A 22,698-nucleotide genomic window follows, 5' to 3' on the forward strand; every position below is an offset into this window, starting at 1 on the left:
GAAGTACGGGCTCTCCCCGAGAGAGGCTAGGAGTAAACTCCACCTAAAAAGAGAACCCAAGACGAGTCTCCAAGAGCATGCCACAGAGATGGAGCGTCTGGTGAAAATAGCATACGCTGACCTCCCAGAATCCTACCAGTCCAGTATGGCCATGGATGCGTTTTCCCTGACACTGGGAAATACGCCCCTCCAACGCCACCTGTTAGCGATGAAGGCACAGAGCTTGGAGGAAGCAGTGCAGGCGGGGAACGAGTTCCTGCAAATCCAGCCCACTCTTCCTCGACCTGGTGCCCGACCCCTAATAATGACGGTGGAGGAGGAAGAAGTTACCCCCGCTACAGTCGCCCCCGTCCATTCGGAACCCCCATCAGCCACCTTGAACGACGTCCTGATGGCTATAAAGGGGTTAGCAGATGGACTGAGGGAAGGGAAGCTGTTGGGACAACGGGGAGTGGACAAAAGGGGACCAAATTGTTGGGGTTGCGGCCAGGCCGGGCACATCCAACGCCGGTGCCCCCAAGCCCCCCAAGGACAACAGCCTCAAGTCACGAGGCCGGGAAACGGTTACCATCCACAGCAGTAGGGGGAAGTACTGACTGTGGATCAAATCTACCCTCGCAAGGACAGTGGCAACAGCCACGACGGACTAGGCGACGCAGGCTCCCCCCCTGCTCGCCACCGGTCCCCTTGCATAACCAATATCAACCCTTACCTGAGTGTGCAGGTCTCCCACTCTCAGAAGCCAAGGACGAAGCCTACGTCTGGCCTAAGCCGTCTCGGCCTCCCAAGAAGGGCCCCCAGAGGACTAGCAAAGCCAGACGGACCCACGGAGACGAAGCATGGAAGCCGCATAATAGCAGCTACTTCTTGCCAGGTCGCATCGGAGGTCAGTCCGTCCAATTCCTCGTGGACACCGGGTGTACCTCTAATTTGTTGGGACGACATGTCTTTGAGCGGTTACCCAAAGACGTCAAGAGCAAATTGGAGGTCCGGGAGGACTATGGGCGAATGGCAGATGGCACCCGGCTACAGTTCCACGGACTCATCACTCTCCCGGTCAGAGTCAGGAGTGTCCAGGTTACTGTGTCTCTCGTGGTGTGTGCCCTGAAGGAGGATGCCATCCTGGGCATGCCTTTCCTGGTCGACCACCACTGCGAGATGAACTTCCAGCAACCCACGTTGGTGTTAAATGGACAGAAGTTGACGTGCACTGACCGAGAGGGTCGACCTCTGACAAGCAGCGTGCAGATAATGCGAGCCACAACGCTTCCCCCTCGAACCGAGGTCCTGGTTGCCGGACGTCTCACGTCCTCCTCCTATCAACCAGTCGGGTTAATTGAGGGAACGAAGAATGGATATATGGTGGCCGCCAGCCTACACCAACCCGGTGAGAAGGGGAGAGTGGCCATCCGTTGTATGAACCCCACCGACCATCCCGTCAGCGTGACGGCAGGAACGGTCGTGGGGCAATACACTGGGGTCGGGCCGGACGAAATAGGGGCCCCCTGGACAGCGAAGGGAGAAGCCGAGGTTTCCAAAGAAACTCCCCCTCCTGTCTCCAATGTACCACCCCACATGCTGGACCTGCTCCAACAGGCGGCACCACATTGCTCGTCCCCTACCGAGCACCGAAGAATGAAAGACCTCTTGACCCGCTATGCGGATGTATTCAGCCAAGGGAGCGAGGACATGGGGCGTACCACCCTGGTACAACACGAGATCCCCCTCCTTCCAGAGGCACAACCCATCCGTCAACACCCATACCGTGTAGGACACGAGAAGGAGGCCGAGATCGAACGACAGGTTTCGGCCCTGGAAAAGCAAGGCATGATTGAGCCCGCTCACGGGGCCTGGAGCTCTCCGGTGGTCTTGGTGAGGAAGAAGGACGGGGCGTGGCGATTGTGTGTAGACTACAGGAAACTTAATAGTGTCACTCGCCAGGACGCCTACCCCCTCCCCCGGATTGATGAGAGCTTGGACGCCTTGTCTGGCAGTAGGTTCTTCAGTACCTTGGACATGATGAGCGGGTACTGGCAGGTACCCCTCTCCGCCGAGGCCCAGGAGCGGTCGGCGTTCGCCACACGCAGTGGGTTGTGGAGGTGGAAGGTGCTCCCCTTTGGACTGACCTCCGCCCCAGCTACCTTCCAGCGGCTGATGGAACGTGTCCTCCAAGGGCTACACTGGAAAACCCTGCTGCTGTACCTCGATGACATCATCGTCATGTCAGCCGACTTCTCCAGTCATGTCACTAGGCTGGCCGAGGTGTTGGAGCGACTGAGGCAGGCCGGGCTGAAATTAAAGCCCTCCAAATGCAGCTTGTTCCAGACCCAAGTCAAATACCTGGGCCACATAGTCAGCAACACAGGGGTGGCTACCGACCCTGAAAAGATTCAGGCTATAAGTGGATGGGCAGCACCCCAAGATGTGACGCAGCTAAGGTCATACTTAGGTACCACTGGGTACTATCACAGATATGTGCCGGACTATGCCTCGGTCGCCAAACCTCTCACCTTGTTGACCAGCGAAGGGGTCCCCTGGAAATGGGGAGAAGAGGAGCAGGAAGCTTTTCTTAGGCTCAAATGGTCGCTGACACACGCTCCAGTACTGGCATATCCCGACCCCTCCTTGCCCTACGTACTAGATACTGATGCTAGTAATGTAGGGACTGGGGCTGTGTTATCCCAGGTCCAGCAGGGCACGGAGCGACCCATAGCCTACTATAGCAAGACCCTCTCCTCCGCCGAACGCAACTACTGCGTAACCAGAAGGGAGTTACTAGCAGTGGTACAAGCTGTCCGGCATTTCCGGCCCTACCTATATGGCAGAGAGTTCACCATCCGAACCGACCATGCCTCCTTGGTTTGGCTGCACCGGAGGAAGGAACCCTCTTGCCAGGTGGCCCGGTGGCTGGAGAGTCTGGCCGAGCACAAGTACCGAATCATCCATCGAAAAGGCGATAAACACGGGAACGCCGATGGATTGAGTCGACGACAGTGCGTCGACTGCCGGCAGTGTGCTGCTATTGAGAGGCGGGACCAAGGGCCAACGAGGTCGCAAGTATGCGACTCGCTAGTAACCCCAGGAACGAATTGGGAAACTGCGGTGCCAGTGGACCAAGTTCCGGTACAGCCGCCAAGAGGCACCGGAACATCCAGTCCCAACCCCCGCCAGTTGGACGAGGCTGAGTGGCCTCGACTACCGGGCAACAGACCTGTTTTAGGGCGCGGCCTCCCGACTCCCATACCAACCAGTCCGGTCCCAGTACGGCTGCCGAGCGGGGCAGGAACACCTAGAGTGTTGGACCACCCTCCCAGAAGACCTCAGGATCCTCAGTCACAGGCCGTCAAGATAACTGACGAAACCAAAAATTTGGATGGAACTGGTGAAGGTGTAGCCAAAAAGGTTCCAGAACAACTGACGGTGGTACAAACCCCGCTGGACGAAGTACGGGCACTTCAACAGAGGGCCACTACCGACCTAGGGGTCATTTACCAAGCCGTCAGGGACCGGAAAGGAGTGGAAGAAGCAGTGCTACGAGTGGGCAGCCCCGAGCTGCAACGATTGGCCCGGATGTTCCACCAGCTCCAGCTCGACGAGTCGGGCGTGTTGACTCTCCATCTTACCCAGAATGGGCGAGAAAAGGTAGTGGTGGTATGCCCGAAAACATTGAGACAGGAGATCCTGTGGAAAGCCCACGAGCAAACACACTGCGGGGTGGAGAAGACCTTGAAGCGCGTCCAATTGGACTGGTACTGGCCGGGTATGGCCGGAGATATCCGGAGAGCAGTCCTCTCTTGCGAGGTTTGCCAGAGGGCCAAAACAGGAAAGGGGCGGATCTCCGGGAACAGACAACGGCTGTACGCCGGGAGGCCGTGGCAACGCCTGGCCGTAGACTTGGTGGGGCCCCTGCCTCCAACTCCTCGTGGAAATAGTTGGGTGATGGTGCTCACTGTGTGTTGGATCCTGCGACCAACACGTAGAGGCGACCTGGGTCGGCTTACTCTACCGGTCTGCATTCACTCTCCACAGGGGCCGTGTAAGGGTTGCCCGTAGACCAACACGCGGAGGCGACTAGGTCGACTTACACCACCGGCCTATTACAACCACCTTACACCAGGAATCGCTCCCTGGGGGATATTATGCTCGTTCGACAGGGTCGATCTGAGGTCGACGGGGTCGACAGTGTTTCTATAACCCTACTCCCAAAGCACAGTCCATAGACTGAAGCTTGGAGTACGTAAGTGCTCAGTGTGATTCTGTTATTGCGCAAAGTAACAGAAGAGTGTGGGTCCAAATGCAAAGCATGTATTGAACAACTTACTAGGCCGAAACACGGCCTTAAATATAACCAGATATGCAAATGAGGTGGCTAGGGCCAACCTCCTCTAGGGGCGTGACTATATAAAATAACACAAGAGAACACAACTCTAATGATAATAACCAAAAAGGAGATGGTACTGCATGTTTCCATCACACACGCCGCCCCTATAGACGACTACCGGCTATATATAAAAATCACAAGAAAAGAAAAAAAAGATACAAGAAATATAGGAACACACCAACTAGCTACAACAAAACAAACAAAGAAAAGGAAGTATAATAATATGAGAGACCTCAATTACTAAACACCAAGAGAAATACCGATAAATCGTGTCGACCGTGTCATCTAGGAGGTCGACATGCGATTTGCCAGGTCCTCCAGGCGACGAGCCGCCCGTCGGAGGTTGGAGGCCTCCTCTCGCAAAGCGTCCACTGTGACCCGGGGTCGTACGTCCCCCAGCCGGCTCTGGATGCTGCCTATTGTCGTCAATCTTCTAGGGGCTGGGACCGGTCGTTCCAGCTTGGGCGGACTGCCCCACTTCTTCTTCGGGGGAGAGGGGAGAGGTGCCTGGGGTCCTCTTCGCGTAGGTGGCTTGGTCTTAATTGGCCCGTAGGGTGTGGGCCTTTCAAAGGCTGGAGGATTATTTAATTGTACCTTTTTGCTCCAGGCCGGGTAGCTATCTCGGTCGACCTCGTATATAGTAATTCCCTTTCCACCGTGGGCCTTCCGTACTTCGGCATCCTTGATCCGAGCCTGATGTTTTGCAATAGTATCTCGAGATGTGGAGTTTCTCCCACATTTGCAGAAGAAGCGTGTAAAATGTTGGGCGATGTGAATTCTGCGCCGTCGAGGGGTAGAGAGTAGTTGTTGGCACAATGGACAGTTAGTACCTTTCTCTCGACATAGTTTCGAGATCGTTTTAGCTGTCTCCGCCGCAATCCATTTGGTCGGTAGTGGGGAGTGTGGAACGTGATTATCTAAAGAATCCGTTTCTGAGTCGTCCAGGGTTTCACCCGGCGCTGGGTGGAGCTCCAGTGGCATGATCCTTACTTCGGGCAACAGGGGTAAAGCTCCGATGATCGGTGCAGCCTTCTTCACGGTTTCTCTAGTGACTTCCATGTTGAGAAAAGATATAGGTGTGTGCGCCTCGAATTGGTAACAAGTAATGAGCGCGTTCTGTCTGGGACCCAAAATGGCCGCCTTCTGACCTTGAACTCCGAAGGCTTCTCCCGATTGGACGGTGCTAGTGTCGTAATCGGCCAAGTACGCGGGAGGCCTCCTGATTCGTTGGGGCCGTGGTGCATCCCCAGCCCCGGTATCACTAGCCTGGGCTCCCGTATTTTCCATGGCTCTTTCCTCCTCGGGTATCAACTCGCCGCCAGGGTCGGGGTCAATCATCGAGGTAGGATTGTATTCCCCTGGGGGAACCAAGGAATCTCCCCTGGGAAATCGAAGTGCTTCTGACCTTCCTGGCGACTGAGGTATTCGCAACTCCGTTAGTTGGCTAGGCAGGGGCAACTCTGGAATAACTACTTCTGGGTTATCGTTTCCTCGTGCGATTTGCCTTCTGGGTCGGCCCCTCATGTTGGGACGGCGAGCAGGCTCGACCTCAACCGGGGCTCGTCCTTGTTGCACCGGACTGGGGCGACAGAGTCGTAACCTTCCCTCCGCTTGGATAGATCGCTGTCCATACCTCTCTATCTCGTAAGTGTGGTTTTCGTGACTCCTTAACACGCGATAGGGCCCCAAGTACTTGGCTGCTAGCTTCGGGTTTTCCCCTCTTCTCCGCCGCTTGCTTAGCAACCACACGAGGTCACCCTCATTGAATAACGGAGGCTCTCTCGCGTCAGTTGACACAATTTCTTTTTGCCTATCTCGGAGGAGAGTATGGGCTTGTATCAACCGGTCGTGGACAGTCTGCACATACTCATGTATGCTTGCAAATGATTCTAGTCTATTCCCATACAGCAACTGGTCAGGAAGACGTAGTTCCCGACCCAACATCAGATAGTTGGGTGTTTCTTTAGTGGCGGAGTGTGGTAACCCTCGCAGCGTCCGCATGATTTGTGGCAGTAGCTGGTCCCAATCTTCCTGTCCTCTGCCCAGCAAGAGAGCTCGTAGGGAGTCACCCAACACACGATTGTTTCTCTCAACCACCCCATTCCCTTCGGGGTGGTACGGGGTGGTCCGAGATTTATCGACTCCCCACAAGTCGCATAGCTCCTGGAATAATGAGGACTCGACTTGGCTCCCCTGGTCGGTATGGATAATCTCGGGTAGCCCGAAGTAACTAAATACCCTCTCGTCTAGGATCTGGGCTACCGTTGGGGCTGTAGCGTCGGGGATGGCTAAAGCATCTGACCACCTAGTGAAGTGATCAGTGAGCACCAACACCCAACTATTTCCTCGAGGGGTCGGAGGCAGGGGTCCCACCAAGTCTACGGCTAGGCGTTGCCACGGCCTCCCGGCGTACAGCCGTTGTCTATTCCCGGAGGCCCGCCCCTTTCCTGTTTTGGCCCTCTGGCAAACTTCGCAAGAGAGGACTGCTCTCCGGATATCTCCGGCCATACCCGGCCAATACCAGTCCAATTGGATGCGTTTCAAGGTCTTCTCCACCCCGCAGTGGGTTTGCTCGTGGGCTTTCCACAGGATTTCCTGTCTCAATGTTTTCGGGCACACCACCACCACCTTTTCTCGCCCATTCTGGGTGAGATAGAGGGTCAACACGCCCGACTCGTCGAGCTGGAGCTGGTGAAACATCCGGGCCAATCGCTGCAGCTCGGGGCTGCCTACTCGTAGCACGGCCTCTTCCACTCCTCTCCGGTTCCTGACGGCCTGGTAAATGACCCCTAGGTCGGTAGCGGCTCTCTGTTGTAGTGCCCGTACTTCATCCAGCGGAGTTTGTACCACCGTCAGTTGTTCTGGAATCTTTTGGACTACACTTTCACCAGTTCCATCAACAATTTTGGTTTCGCCAGTTACCTTGACGGCTTGTAACTGAGGATCCTGAGGCCTTCTGGGAGGGTGGTCCAACACTCTGGGTGTTCCTGCACCGCCCGGCGGCCGTACTGGGACTGGACTGGTTGGTGTGGGAGTCGGGAGGCCGTGCCCTAAAACAGGTCTGTTGCCAGGTAGTCGAGGCCATTCATCCTCATCCAACTGGCGGGGGTTGGGACTGGATGTTCCGGTGCCCCTTGGCGGCTGTACCGGAACTTGGTCCACTGGCACCGCAGTTTCCCAATTCGTTCCTGGGGTTACTAGCGAGTCGCATACTTGCGACCTCGTTGGCCCTTGATCCCGCCTCTCAATAGCAGCACACTGCCGGCAGTCGACGCACTGTCGTCGACTCAATCCATCGGCGTTCCCGTGTTTATCGCCTTTTCGATGGATAATTCGGTACTTGTGCTCGGCCAGACTCTCCAGCCACCGGGCCACCTGGCAAGAGGGTTCCTTCCTCCGGTGCAACCAAACCAAGGAGGCATGATCGGTTCGGATGGTAAACTCTCTGCCATATAGGTAGGGCCGGAAATGCCGGACAGCCTGTACCACTGCCAGTAGCTCCCTTCTGGTTACGCAGTAATTGCGTTCGGCGGAGGAGAGGGTCTTGCTATAGTAGGCTATGGGTCGCTCCGTGCCCTGCTGGACCTGGGATAACACAGCCCCAGTCCCTACGTTACTAGCATCGGTATCTAGCACGTAGGGCAAGGAGGGGTCGGGATATGCCAGTACTGGAGCGTGTGTCAGCGACCATTTGAGCCTAAGAAAAGCTTCCTGTTCCTCTTCTCCCCATTTCCAGGGGACCCCTTCGCTGGTCAACAAGGTGAGAGGTTTGGCGATCGAGGCGTAGTCCGGCACGTATCTGTGATAGTACCCAGTGGTACCCAAGTATGACCTTAGCTGCGTCACGTCCTGGGGTGCTGCCCATCCACTTATGGCCTGAATCTTCTCAGGGTCGGTAGCCACCCCCGTGTTGCTGACTATGTGGCCCAGGTACTTGACTTGGGTCTGGAACAAGCTGCATTTGGAGGGCTTTAACTTCAGCCCGGCCTGCCTCAATCGTTCCAACACCTCGGCAAGCCTAGTGACATGACTAGAGAAGTCGGCTGACATGACAATGATGTCATCGAGGTACAGCAGCAGGGTTTTCCAGTGTAGCCCTTGGAGGACACGTTCCATCAGCCGCTGGAAGGTAGCTGGGGCGGAGGTCAGTCCGAAGGGAAGCACCTTCCACCTCCACAACCCACTGCGTGTGGCGAACGCCGACCGCTCCTGGGCTTCGGCGGAGAGGGGTACCTGCCAGTATCCGCTCATCATGTCCAAGGTACTGAAGAACCTACTGCCGGACAAGGCGTCCAAGCTCTCATCAATCCGGGGGAGGGGGTAGGCGTCCTGGCGAGTGACACTATTAAGTTTCCTATAGTCTACACACAATCGCCACGCCCCGTCCTTCTTCCTCACCAAGACCACCGGAGAGCTCCAGGCCCCGTGAGCGGGCTCAATCATGCCTTGCTTTTCCAGGGCCGAAACCTGTCGTTCGATTTCGGCTTCCTTCTCGTGTCCTACACAGTACGGGTGTTGACGGATGGGTTGTGCCTCTGGGAGGAGGGGAATCTCGTGTTGTACCAGGGTGGTACGCCCCATGTCTTCACTCCCTTGGCTGAATACATCCGCATAACGGGTCAAAAGGTCTTCCATCCTTCTGTGCTCGGTAGGGGACGAGCAATGTGGTGCCGCCTGTCGGAGCAGGTCCAGCATGTGGGGAGGTACGTTGGAGACAGGAGGGGGAGTTTCTTTGGAAACCTCGGCTTCTCCCTTCGCTGTCCAGGGGGCCCCTATTTCGTCCGGCCCGACCCCAGTGTATTGCCCCACGACCGTTCCTGCCGTCACGCTGACGGGATGGTCGGTGGGGTTCATACAACGGATGGCTACTCTCCCCTTCTCACCGGGTTGGTGTAGGCTGGCGGCCACCATGTATCCGTTTTTCGTTCCCTCAATTAACCCGACTGGCTGATAGGAGGAGGCGTGAGACGTCCGGCAACCAGGACCTCGGTTCGAGGGGGAAGCGTTGTGGCTCGCATTATCTGCACGCTGCTTGTCAGAGGTCGACCCTCTCGGTCAGTGCAAGTCAGCTTCTGTCCATTTAACACCAACGTGGGTTGCTGAAAGTTCATCTCGCAGTGGTGGTCGACCAGGAAAGGCATGCCCAGGATGGCATCCTCCTTCAGGGCACACACCACGAGAGACACAGTAACCTGGACACTCCTGACTCTGACCGGGAGAGTGATGAGTCCGTGGAACTGCAGCCGGGTACCATCTGCCATTTGTCCATAGTCCTCCCGGACCTCTAATTTGCTTTTGACATCTTTAGGTAACCGCTCAAAGACATGTCGTCCCAACAAATTAGAGGTACATCCGGTGTCCACGAGGAATTGGACGGGCTGGCCTCCGATGCGACCTGGTAAGAAATAGCTGCTATTATGTGGCTTCCATGACTCGTCTCCGTGGGTCCGTCTGGCTTTGCTAGTCCTCTGGGGGCCCTTCTTGGAAGGCCGAGACGGCTTGGGCCAGACGTAGGTTTCGTCCTTGGCTTCTGAGAGTGGGAGACCCGCACACTCAGGTAAGGGTTGATATTGGTTATGCAAGGGGACCGGTGGCGAGCAGGGGGGGAGCCTGTGTCGCCTAGTCCGTCGTGGCTGTCGCCACTGTCCTTGCAAGGGTATGTTTGATCCACAGTCAGTACTTCCCCCTACTGCTGTGGATGGTAACCGTTTCCCGGCCTCGTGACTTGAGGCTGTTGTCCTTGAGAGGCTTGGGGGCACCGGCGTTGGGTGTGCCCTGCCTGGCCGCAACTCCAACAATTTGGTCCCCTTTTGTCCACTCCCTGTTGTCCCAACAGCTTTCCTTCCTTCAGTCCATCTGCTAACCCCTTTATAGCCATCAGGACGTCGTTCAAGGTGGCTGATGGGGGGTCCGAATGGACGGGGGCGACTGTAGCGGGGGTAACTTCTTCCTCCTCCACCGTCATTATTAGGGGTCGGGCACCAGGTCGAGGAAGAGTGGGCTGGATTTGCAGGAACTCGTTCCCCGCCTGCACTGCTTCCTCCAAGCTCTGTGCCTTCATCGCTAACAGGTGGCGTTGGAGGGGCGTATTTTCCAGTGTCAGAGAAAACGCATCCATGGCCATACTGGACTGGTAGGATTCTGGGAGGTCAGCGTATGCTATTTTCACCAGACGCTCCATCTCTGTGGCATGTTCTTGGAGGCTCGTCTTGGGTTCCCTTTTTAGGTGGAGTCTACTCCTAGCCTCTCTCGGGGAGAGCCCGTACTTCATGCGTAAAGCCGAGAAGATGGAGGCAGGTGAGTCCCCTCGACTGCAACCTCTGGCTCCCTCCTTCAGGGTCTCCCGCAGGTGGAGGAGCGTGGCCTTCTCACTCCACTCATTTGCTTCCGCAACCTCTTCGAACTGGGAGATGAATAGCTCTACATCCTCACTCCCATCGAACTTCGGAGGCTTGAAGCTGGCTCCCCCTCTGGGTATCTGTAAGGCTCTAGTGATAGCCTCTGTCAGTTGACCAATCTGGTCGACCTGCTGTAACTCTGCCTCAGCCAGATCTCTGGTAGCATTCCGTCGGCTGTTTGGCATGGTTACTAGGTTCGTCTTATAAGTCCTAATTACCGCAGTTGTATCCCACCGCTGCCACCAGTGTGTTGGATCCTGCGACCAACACGTAGAGGCGACCTGGGTCGGCTTACTCTACCGGTCTGCATTCACTCTCCACAGGGGCCGTGTAAGGGTTGCCCGTAGACCAACACGCGGAGGCGACTAGGTCGACTTACACCACCGGCCTATTACAACCACCTTACACCAGGAATCGCTCCCTGGGGGATATTATGCTCGTTCGACAGGGTCGACCTGAGGTCGACGGGGTCGACAGTGTTTCTATAACCCTACTCCCAAAGCACAGTCCATAGACTGAAGCTTGGAGTACGTAAGTGCTCAGTGTGATTCTGTTATTGCGCAAAGTAACAGAAGAGTGTGGGTCCAAATGCAAAGCATGTATTGAACAACTTACTAGGCCGAAACACGGCCTTAAATATAACCAGATATGCAAATGAGGTGGCTAGGGCCAACCTCCTCTAGGGGCGTGACTATATAAAATAACACAAGAGAACACAACTCTAATGATAATAACCAAAAAGGAGATGGTACTGCATGTTTCCATCACAACTGATCACTTCACTAGGTGGTCAGATGCGTTAGCCATCCCCGACGCTACAGCCCCAACGGTAGCCCAGATCCTAGACGAAAGGGTATTTAGTTACTTCGGGCTACCCGAAATTATCCATACCGACCAGGGGAGCCAATTTGAATCCTCATTATTCCAGGAGCTATGCGACTTGTGGGGAGTCGATAAGTCTCGGACCACCCCGTACCACCCCGAAGGGAATGGGGTGGTCGAGAGAAACAATCGCGTGTTGGGTGACTCCCTGCGAGCTCTCTTGCTGGGTAGAGGACAGGAAGATTGGGACCAGCTACTGCCACAAATCATGAGGACGCTGCGAGAGTTACCACACTCCGCAACTAAAGAAACACCCAATTATCTGATGTTGGGTCGGGAACTACGTCTTCCTGACCAATTGCAGTATGGGAATAGACTAGAATCATTCGCAAGCATACATGAGTATGTGCAGACGGTCCACGACCGGTTGGTACAAGCCCATACTCTCCTCAGAGATAGGCAAAAAGAAATTGTGTCAACCGACACGAGAGAGCCTCCGTTATTCAATGAGGGTGACCTCGTGTGGTTGCTGAGCAAGCGGCGGAGAAGAGGGGAAAACCCGAAGCTAGCGGCCAAGTACTTGGGGCCCTATCGCGTGTTGAGGAGTCACGAAAACCACACTTACGAGATCGAGAGGTATGGACAGCGATCTATCCAAGCGGAGGGAAGATTACGACTCTGTCGCCCCAGTCCGGTGCAACAAGGACGAGCCCCAGTGGAAGTCGAGCCTGCTCGCCGTCCCAACATGAGGGGCCGACCCAGAAGGCAAATCGCACGAGGAAACGATAACCCAGAAGTAGTTATTTCAGAGTTGCCCCTGCCTAGCCAACTAACGGAGTTGCGAATACCTCAGTCGCCAGGAAGGCCAGAAGCCCTTCGGATTCCTGGGAGGGACCCCTTGGTTCCCCCAGGGGAGCACAATCCTACCTTGATGATTGACCCCGACCCTGGCGACGAGTCGATACTCGAGGAAGAAAGCGCCACAGAAAATATGGGAGCCCAGGCTAGGGATACCGGGGCTGGAGATGCACCACGGCCCCAGCGAATCAGGAGGCCTCCCGCGTACTTGGCCGATTACGACACTAACACCATCCAATCGGGAGGAACCCTCGAAGTTCAAGGCCAGAAGGCGGCCATTTTGGGTCCCAGACAGAACGCGCTCATTACTTGTTACAACCTCGAGACGCACACACCCATATCTTTTCTCAACATGGAGATCACCAAAGAAACCGTAAAGAAGCCGGCACCAATTATCGGAGCTTTACCCCTGTTGCCAGAAGTGAAGATTCTGCCACTGGAGCTCCACCCAGCACCGGGTGAAACCCTGGACGACTCAGAAACGGAGTCTTTAGATAATCACGTTCCACACCCCCCACTACCAACTAAATGGATTGCGGCAGAGACAGCCAAAACGATCTCGAAACTATGTCGAGAAAAAGGTACTAACTGTCCATTGTGCCAACAATTAATCTCTACCCCTCGGCGACGCAGAATCCATATCGCCCAGCACTTTACGCGATTTTTCTGCAAATGTGGGAGGAACTCCACATCTCGAGATACGATTGCCAAACACCAGGCTCGGATCAAGGATACCGAAGTACGGAAGGCACACGGGGGAAAGGGGATTGCTATATATGAGGTCGACAGAGACAGCTACCCGGCCTGGAGCCAAAAGATACGATTAAACAATCCTCCGGCCTTTGAAAAGCCTACACCCTACGGGCCTATTAAAACTAAGCTACCTATACGAAGAGGACCCCCGGCACCTCTCCCCTCTCCCCCGAAGAAGAAGTGGAAAAGCCCACCTAAGCTGGAACGACCCGTCCCAGCTCCTAGGAGGTTGACGACAATAGGCAGCATCCAGAGCCGGCTGGGGGACGTACGACCCCGGGTCACAGTGGATACCTTACGAGAAGAGGCCTCCAACCTCCGACGGGCGGCTCGTCGCCTGGAGGATCTGGCAAATCGTATGTCGACATCCCAGACGACCCGGTCGACATAACTATCCGTATTTCCCTTGGTATTTAGTAATTGCGGTCTCTTATACTATTATATTCCCTTTTCTTTGTTTGTTTTGTTGTAGCTAGTTGGTGTGTTCCCATATTTCTTGTATTTTTTTTTCTTGTCTTGTGTTTTTCTTATATAGCCGATAGCCGTCTATAGGGGCGGCGTGTGTGATGGAAACTTGTAGTACCATCTCCTTTTTGTTATTATCGTAGAGTTGTGTTCCCTTGTGTTATTTTATATAGCCACGCCCCTAGAGGAGGTTGGCCCTAGCCACCTCATTTACATACTTTGTTATATTTAAGGCCGTGTTTATCGGCATAGAAGTTGTTCAATACATGCTTTGCATTTGGACCCACACTCTTCTGTTACTTGCGCAATACAGAATCACACTGAGCACCTACGTACTCCAAGCCTCAGTCCTTCGGACTGCGCTTTAGGAGTAGGGTTATAGATATACTGTCGACCCCGTCGACCTCAGGTCGACCTTGTCGAACGAGCATAATATCTCCCAGGGAGCAATTCCTGGTGTAGGTAGTTGTAATAGGCCGGTGGTGTAAGTCGACCTAGTCGCCTCCGCGTGTTGGTCTACCAGCAATACTTACACGGCCCCTGTGGAGGGTGAATGCAGACCGGTAGAGTAAGCCGACCCCAGGTCCCCTCTACGTGTTGGTCGCGGGATCCAACACACTTTATTCGATGTTAGCTTGTTAGTTTTTATTTCATACCGATTTCAATTAACCACGACAAGTGAGGTATTACTGTATTGCTAATAGAGTTATATAATCTACTATCTACTCAACTATCTGAGAGTAATTGATGCATTGTTATCACACGTTTCAATTTAGTTCTAGCATTTTTTAGTACGCAACTTAAAATATTGCAACACCTGTCATAAAAATGAGTCGATATTATAACAATACATGTCATGCCTGATGTTTATTGGGGAATGTACTGCTATGGGCCATTAAGCCAAGTGCGTGTGTGCTGTCCATCAAAGCAAATAAAATTCGCTTGCTATTGCAATAGTTTTAAATCCTTCAAAGAATCACACTATTTTCATTGGTTTCATCAAATTTTTGCAGTTGTTCTAGAAAGCATGTACCCCTTCCCATTTTTAGTGATGCCTCAAATATGAGAAGAATAACTTATTTGTATATACGCTTATAAACGAAAAGCTAGCTAGCTTTTCAAAGCTAGCTAGCTTTGAAAAGCTAGCTAGCTGTGAGTAGTTAGTTTCAACATACTAGGTCATTTTGCTATCTGATTGTAAAGTTTTGATGGAAACTCTTAACTTTATTTAATGCATAGGACTATACGTGAGGAGATTTCACTGGTTGTTACACAGGTCACAACCTTTATTGAGTACTGTAAAACCTGAAATAACATTTTAGTACCATTTTTATACCAACTTGTTAAGCAGAATAACTATGAATGCAATAAAATATGAAAAATTACAGTATGATAACAAGTAAAAGTACTGAACATCAACTGAAATGTGACAAGAAACAGTATAACATGGTATAATAAAATAAAACAGCATATGCAACTAACCTGTATTCTCTAGTAAATAATCCCTTAGCAATTGACAACTTGATACTTAAGAGTAGTAATTAAAATCTGGCTGCCTTCTACAGAAGCTAGAGAAACATCACGCTATGAGTTAAGCAAAACCTTAGCTTATGACTCGAAGCCGGCAACTATTATCGGGCAGCACGGATTAGGCCAATTTGGCTCGGCGTGAACTCCAGGAATGCTAAACTAATAAACTTTTCCTACACTGACTTTTTATCTCAACATTTGTAAAATACCTCTAAGAAAGTCTTGTTTTTCACGAAGGCTTATTCTACTTCCCTCAATATTTTGGTGTATTAACACTATGATTTACCTTCACCAAGTACATGTCTCCTCCGACCGGAAACCTTCCAAATGTATATGTAAGATATCGGAACCTTGAATTTCCTTTAAATAATCTGGCTAGCACCAAAGTTGTTGTGGGACGTTGCTATGGCAACACCCTGCAATGAATCATAGGAAAATAAAAATAACAAATCTTTTTAATAAATTCTTTTTCTGATTTACATTAAACTACGTTTACAGCTAATCTTTCGCCAGCTTATTGATTGCTGCAAAAAAGGAAAAAAACTATGCAAGCTGAAGTGCATTTAATGTTCTAGCCTCTGACTCTCAATGATAGGGAGCAAATACAGTATTAGTGTTCATGTATTGCAGCTATATACCTAGTTTTCATTTTGCATAACAAAAATATTATCTCAAGCTGTTATATTCAACGGTGTAAACTGTAGGCAATAGAAGAGTGTTAGTTAAAAGTGAGATATAATTGCACATTTATATGAAACTGTTAGTAATTAAGCTCTCTAAAGATTCCATATCCTTATAATAACATATGTTAGACTGCTGGGACTTTGATTAATGTTCATTTGGAACATCTTCAATTTGTCTCTGCTATTCATTTGTAAACCATCTGCCATCTCTCTGAGGAATTAATATCTGTTCTTTGACATTCTTTGGCTAAAAATGTAGCAGAGAGATTTGAGTTCATTTTAGCATCACAAGTTCTGCTTTGAAGCAAAATGTTGAACTTGGTGAAATTCTGAACTGAATGTGTTTAAATTGTCTGATGATTTTAAGGCCGAAGTCGAGTTAGTATCATTTTCTATGCCTAAACAAGCAGTTACTTATGAATCTCTAGGGTAAGCTTTTTTGGTAATTTTATGTTTATTGTGAGGTACTTTTATGTTTATTGTGATGTACTTCTATGTGTAATGTTGGGTACTTATATGTATATTGAGAGGGAGTTCTATGTATGTTGTGTGGTACATCTCTGTGTATTGAGAAGTATTTCTATCTATATTGTGAGGTACTTCTATGTTTATTATGAGGTACTTTTATGTTTGTTGTGAAGTACTTCTATGTTTAATGTGCGTTAAGGTACTTATATGTATGTTGTGAAGTAAAGCTCTGTGTATTGTGAAGTACTTTTATGTTTATGGTACAGTTTAGAATAAAATAAAATATTGAAAGCTCCAACAAATTGCAACGTAGGCTACACAATCATCATAGGTAAATTGCAAGCAATAGATAACAACTGGTAGATATATTTCCCAGCTTCCTAATGCATATCTATTTAGAGATCTATGATGAGTCGGAGCTAAGTTATAGTAGCTTTATCACCCAAAAGAGTTAATGTCACTCTGCTGAAAAGAATGTACAAAATATAGGCAACATATTTATTGAGAGGTACTTCTTTGTTTATCACGAGGTACTTCTATGTTTAGTGTGAAGTACTTCTATGTTTATTGTGAAGTACTTTTATGTTTATTGTGATGTGCTTCCATACATGTTGTGAGGTACTTATATTTTTATTGTAAGGTACCGCTATACTTACTGTGAGGTACTTCTATGTTTAATGTAAGATGCATCTACCTTTATTGTGAGGTACTACTATGTAGTGAAAGCCATCTCACCATTGCTGCAAAAATGTTTTGTAATGTTTAGTGTTGCAAATTCTGTAGTGGTATTGCGGTTTTCTGCCTGTGTACTTGACATAACGGGATGGGCAAGAATATTCTGCAGGCCGGTATTCCCTAGTTGCAATTTAGGGCTGCAAATGTTAAGCAACTAGTTATGAACACCTGAGGTTTGGGGACGGTGTAGGCCCCAACGGTGTTCGTGGCAGCGTTCCGAAGCTCTGAACCTTTTAAGCATAAACAACCCTCAAAGTATAAATACAATCAATTGTAAGCATCAAAATTTACATAAATATATTGTTTATGGTCTATGGTAAGCAAAACTTTTTCTTTATCCAGTGAACGGTATAAAACTCATGACACTACAGGTTTTTTCTGTAAGGAACATTGACAGAACAAGAGCTATCACTTCTTTATTGCAATGGCTCTTATTCTGTCAATGTGTCCATAATAGAAATCTTTTACAATTGATTCTGTATCTACTTTAACAACTTTATACATGTGTAATATTAGAAGATTATTTAAACAAGCCTGCCCAGTAGTGCTCCTGATGGATATTATGATTCGCTTCAATGCAGAAAAGGATCTCTCACTCACTGCACTAGTTGCCGGCGTAACCAGTACTAGATTAGGGAGCCTGAAAGTTAGTGAAAATGCCAGTTTGGAGGTCTTCTTCACACCCCCACTTTAGGCAATAAAGTTCAGTTTCCAAGTTTTAACAAAGTCTCACAAGATCACTCATTTGACGAGATCACCACAGAGACAATATAGAACACTAATAAATTAGTTGCTGGAATTTCCAACAGTTGTTGGGATTTCCAACTTGGAAACTCAAAGTGAATGAGCTTACGCTGCAATTCTTAGTACTTGGCCACCAAAAGTCATTAAAAAGTTAGGCGGCTCAGCCGCCCAGCCGCCCAGCCGCCCAGCCGCCCAGCCGCCCAGCCGCCCAGCCGCCCAGCCGCCCAGCCGCCCAGCCGCCCAGCCGCCCAGCCGCCCAGCCGCCCAGCCGCCCAGCCGCCCAGCCGCCCAGCCGCCCAGCCGCCCAGCCGCCCAGCCGCCCAGCCGCCCAGCCGCCCAGCCGCCCATCCGCCCCAGGAAATACGGGCCTGATAGTCTGCCTCAGGAATAAGCTAAAGTTTTATATTGGAAGATCTCACAACATTGATGACAATATTCTAGTAAAAATTCCTATTAGCGGAGTCGCTAATCATTTTCGCCTATGCGCAACATTGGTTAGAGTTAACAAGGTCAAACAGAGATAAAACTAAAGATGAGATCTATCTTGAGATGTGTCAGTCTTTGTAGATATATATGATTATAAGAATGTAGTGTTGCATTTACCTCTGGTGCATGTATTTATGTACATGAATTCATGTTATTTTATGTCAAGATGTGAGTGTTTTCAATCACACCAACTCACAAAAGTGGTTAGGGTTTAGCAACAGAAATTATCTGTCCCCACAAGCCTTCAACAAAGAGAGTGAAAGTAAACGGGCTGATAGGAGTTTGATGTCTCTGGGCTCCGGTGAGCGTAGGCAAGATCACCCAATTCTCACAACCAGAGAAGAAGTGGTATTGACAATTTGTTCTTCCAAAAGAGAGCTTCGGCTATGTTTCATGACCCAGACTTGCTGGTATGATCCTATGAGGTAAGAAAAATAATGTTGTATTAGGTTAATATCACATCGAAGTAGCATATAGATACGGTCATGCCCCGTCATGCCCCGTCATGCCCCGTCATGCCCCGTCATGCCCCGTCATGCCCCGTCATGCCCAAGAGTGGCCATGTACAAATCAAAAATCACTATTTTTTTGGTTTTTCTGTGAGTGTATATCTTCTACTCTTGATCATCCTGAATCCCTTGAGCTGTTATTTCTGTCACTAATAGGAACCGATGTTTAATGTCTCTCATTAGTGCATCAACTTTGATTGTCCTGAGGATAAAGTAAAAGTAACTATAGATATAGTGTATCTATATTGAAGTCCTCTTTGGGCGAGATTTCGATATGGGTATACGCTGGTACATCTGATATACTCTGATAAAATAATCACTATCATAAACCTGAAACTCATCAAAAATCACAAATCATCCTTCAGATAACCAGAATCGTTAGCATCTTTCTCATCACAGGTCGAGTTTGGTGAGTCAAATCTAAATTTATGAGGAAATTATCACCTCAAACAACTGGCTAATTTGAGGATTTAAGCTATCGACCATGAACTCGACCTTGAACTCAAGTAGGTATATGATCAGGTTCATCTACAAACTTGAAGTTCAGGGTAGCTTCAGATGTCCATTTGATCATATGTAAACACCAGTACAATGTTTAATTAATTTAGATGTACAGATTTATATCCACATTTGCTTAAGTGTAAAACAACATCACCATTACATAATTTACTTTACCATTAATTTAATTTGATTAATTGCCTTTGTATTTGATTGCAATAGTGTACTGAAGAGAGTGATAAAGTTTAAGGCTTCACTCGAGAAAGGTGAGCCTTTCATTATTCCACCAAATCAATTTATGTCAAAATATTATTCTATTTTATGTTTTAAGGAATTATTTTGAATTTAGGATTAAATACACACACTTTGCACAAGTGCACACACCACAACCATGCAAGGCATGGCACGCTTTGCGTACGCCTCACTCGTCGCACGCAATGCACATGCTGCGCACACCACAAGCCGGTAAAAAGGTGCGCACACTGCGCTCATTATGAACATCACACACTAAACACACTTTACAACTCACACCACATACTCACTATATACTACACACCACATACAGCAGACTACACACAACATTCTACACACAACATACCACACACAACACACTACACACCTCACAGCATACCACATATCACACACCACACATTACACACAACACTCGACACCTAACATGCCGCACAACACTTATCACACACCTCATATCACACACTACGTGCTACATATCAAACATCATAAACAAATGACATATGTGCACACATGCGCACGCCTGCGCATACGCTTGCAGGCACACACACACGCACACACCCACACGCGCACACACACATGCACACACACGCACACACCCACACACACGCACACACCCACACACGCACGGATGCATGCACACACACACCCACGCACGCACACACCTACACGCACACACATGCATGCACACACACACACCCACACGCACACACATGCATGCACACACACACACACGCACTCACACACACACAACACACGCACATGCGCACACACACACACACGCATGCACACACACACACACGCACACACACATACAACATACACGCACACACGCACACACGCACACACGCACACACGCACACACGCACACACGCACACACGCACACACACACACACATGCACACACACAATGAGAGCGAGATTTATTAATACACCTTAGATACTACGACATACATGACCACAAATAGTAACAGTGTTTTATGTTGCAAAGAACTAAAAGCTTTCGGATTTATTCAATTTCATAATTTAAAAGTTTAAGTAATTTTAAAAAAGTGTTGTAAAGGCAACTTCCATTTTTGAAGTGCTACAGTCCTTAGCCTTCATAAATCAGTACTGGTTGATGTCCTTGATCTTAAAACAAAATAGCCCTTTACTATGGTTATTGAAGGAACATTTTAAAACTATTTGTGTTCCTAAACTATGCAGTCTATATGAAAACATCAATAATTTAAACACTAGAGTAAAAGAACCATACTAAGTCATTCGTATAATTTCAAACAGAAAGTGACAACTTTTGGTCAATCTATTCAACATGTCATTGTTTCTGTTTTTCACATCTAAAATGTATTCCAGCTCCCCCTTAAACTCACCATCAAGTACTCTGTCCAGAAACCAGAAGAATGAGGATAAATACAGAGATTAGCAAAGAGAATGATAATAAGTAAGCTAGCAACAGCATTAAATACATCTGATTGTGTGTTCTATAGACATGTCCATGTACATATTCTTTCTCTACTTATTGTAGCTGAGTGTTTTATCAACACAGTTGATGATTTAACTGTTTGGAACACTGTAACAAAAATGAGTGTTTATATTTAGTAACTTTATCAGTGATTCTTCAATCCAATATTATCGTGTGAATACTACAATGTTAAATGTTTGTCTCAGGATGCTATCTGTCTCTTTTCTAAGAAGCTTGAGTTAACGCAAGTTTTTACTTTCTCTGTATGAAACTTATGTAATAGCCCAATTTTGGAAGAGAGAAGGCAACTTCATGTGTAGAAACCTCACATGCTCTGCCAAGTACGTTGATCTAAATGTTAATGATGCATATTTAGTGCCTGGGATGAGAAGACTATATGTCAAGTAAACGACACAACTTTCAGTAGTGGAATGATAACACAGTTTCTATTTCCTTAAAGCTCCTTGAACTTAAAATACCTTGACTAGTCAAGCAACAACATATGTACACCTAATAACAGTTTGTCAAGGCCATCTCTAATAATTTCAAAGATGAGGAAAAAAGTTTTGAATAACAAGGAAGTTATATCGACAGGGAAAATTTTTGATGTATACTTTCTACTAAGGAATTATATTTGTGTTTGCCTTGACCACTTTGCTAGTAGCACCTACATTATAGTTTGCAAAAGAAAAGCTTTTTTACCAGTTTTTCTTAAATAAAAAATTATGGCTCTAGGAAATCCATATGATGCAGCTGCATATTTTAGCCCAAGAGCAGTGGTGCATAGAAGCGCGTAACTACCCGTTGGGCGAACTCAGGCAATGGCATAGAAGAGAACTTGTTAGAACCAGTTTTTACTTTTGAAAGACACAGAGTGCCTAACAGTTGATCTGAAGCGTTGCATTAGCAACTGATAAGATAGAATAACAGAGAAGGCTAAGAAGCTGAGAAGGTCATTATGCTCAGTACAAAAACTCATAGTAGGAACGAAAACCTAACCTTAAAAATATGTTAAATCATGCAACGATTTATATGCTAATAAAAAGACAAATGCAAAATAAAAATAGAATGGCAACTTTGCAACTAGTAAAAAAGATGTAAAACTTGAGTTGCTAAAAGGAACAAAACTGCCATGTAAATACATATACAGTATAACATCTATTTAAATTTCACCTTTATTTGTACGCCACCACTATTCGACCGTCACTATAGAAAAAGGGTTGAAAAATTAAGCGCCACCACTTAATAGAACGCCAGCTCCATTTGAGCCCTACTTTGACGTTCTTTTATTTTTACAAGTCTATTATAAAAAGTAATTAGTAGAAAAGTGTCCACAAAATAACTAAACATAACATATATAAAGGACTCAGTTACATAAATAAATAACAATTAATTCTTTCGTTGTTGCTGTTAGTATCGAAGTCGATTTTCTACTTTCAAAGCTTACGGTTTTTAAACTTTGAAACTAAAGCTCTAGCAATAGTTCATAAAAGTATCAGGTTAATAGAAGTTTTTTGTTTAACGCGATCTTGATACTTAATTCTTTGGCGTATGTGAAAAACGGTTTACAATTATGATGGAATTTGTTTTACTATTTTCAGTCTAGGCTTGTACTAAGCGCGCATGCGTCTACAAGTTTATCATTTTCACAAAAAGT

Source organism: Watersipora subatra, chromosome 2 (assembly GCF_963576615.1).
Source record: "Watersipora subatra chromosome 2, tzWatSuba1.1, whole genome shotgun sequence".
Lineage (NCBI taxonomy): Eukaryota > Metazoa > Bryozoa > Gymnolaemata > Cheilostomatida > Watersiporidae > Watersipora > Watersipora subatra.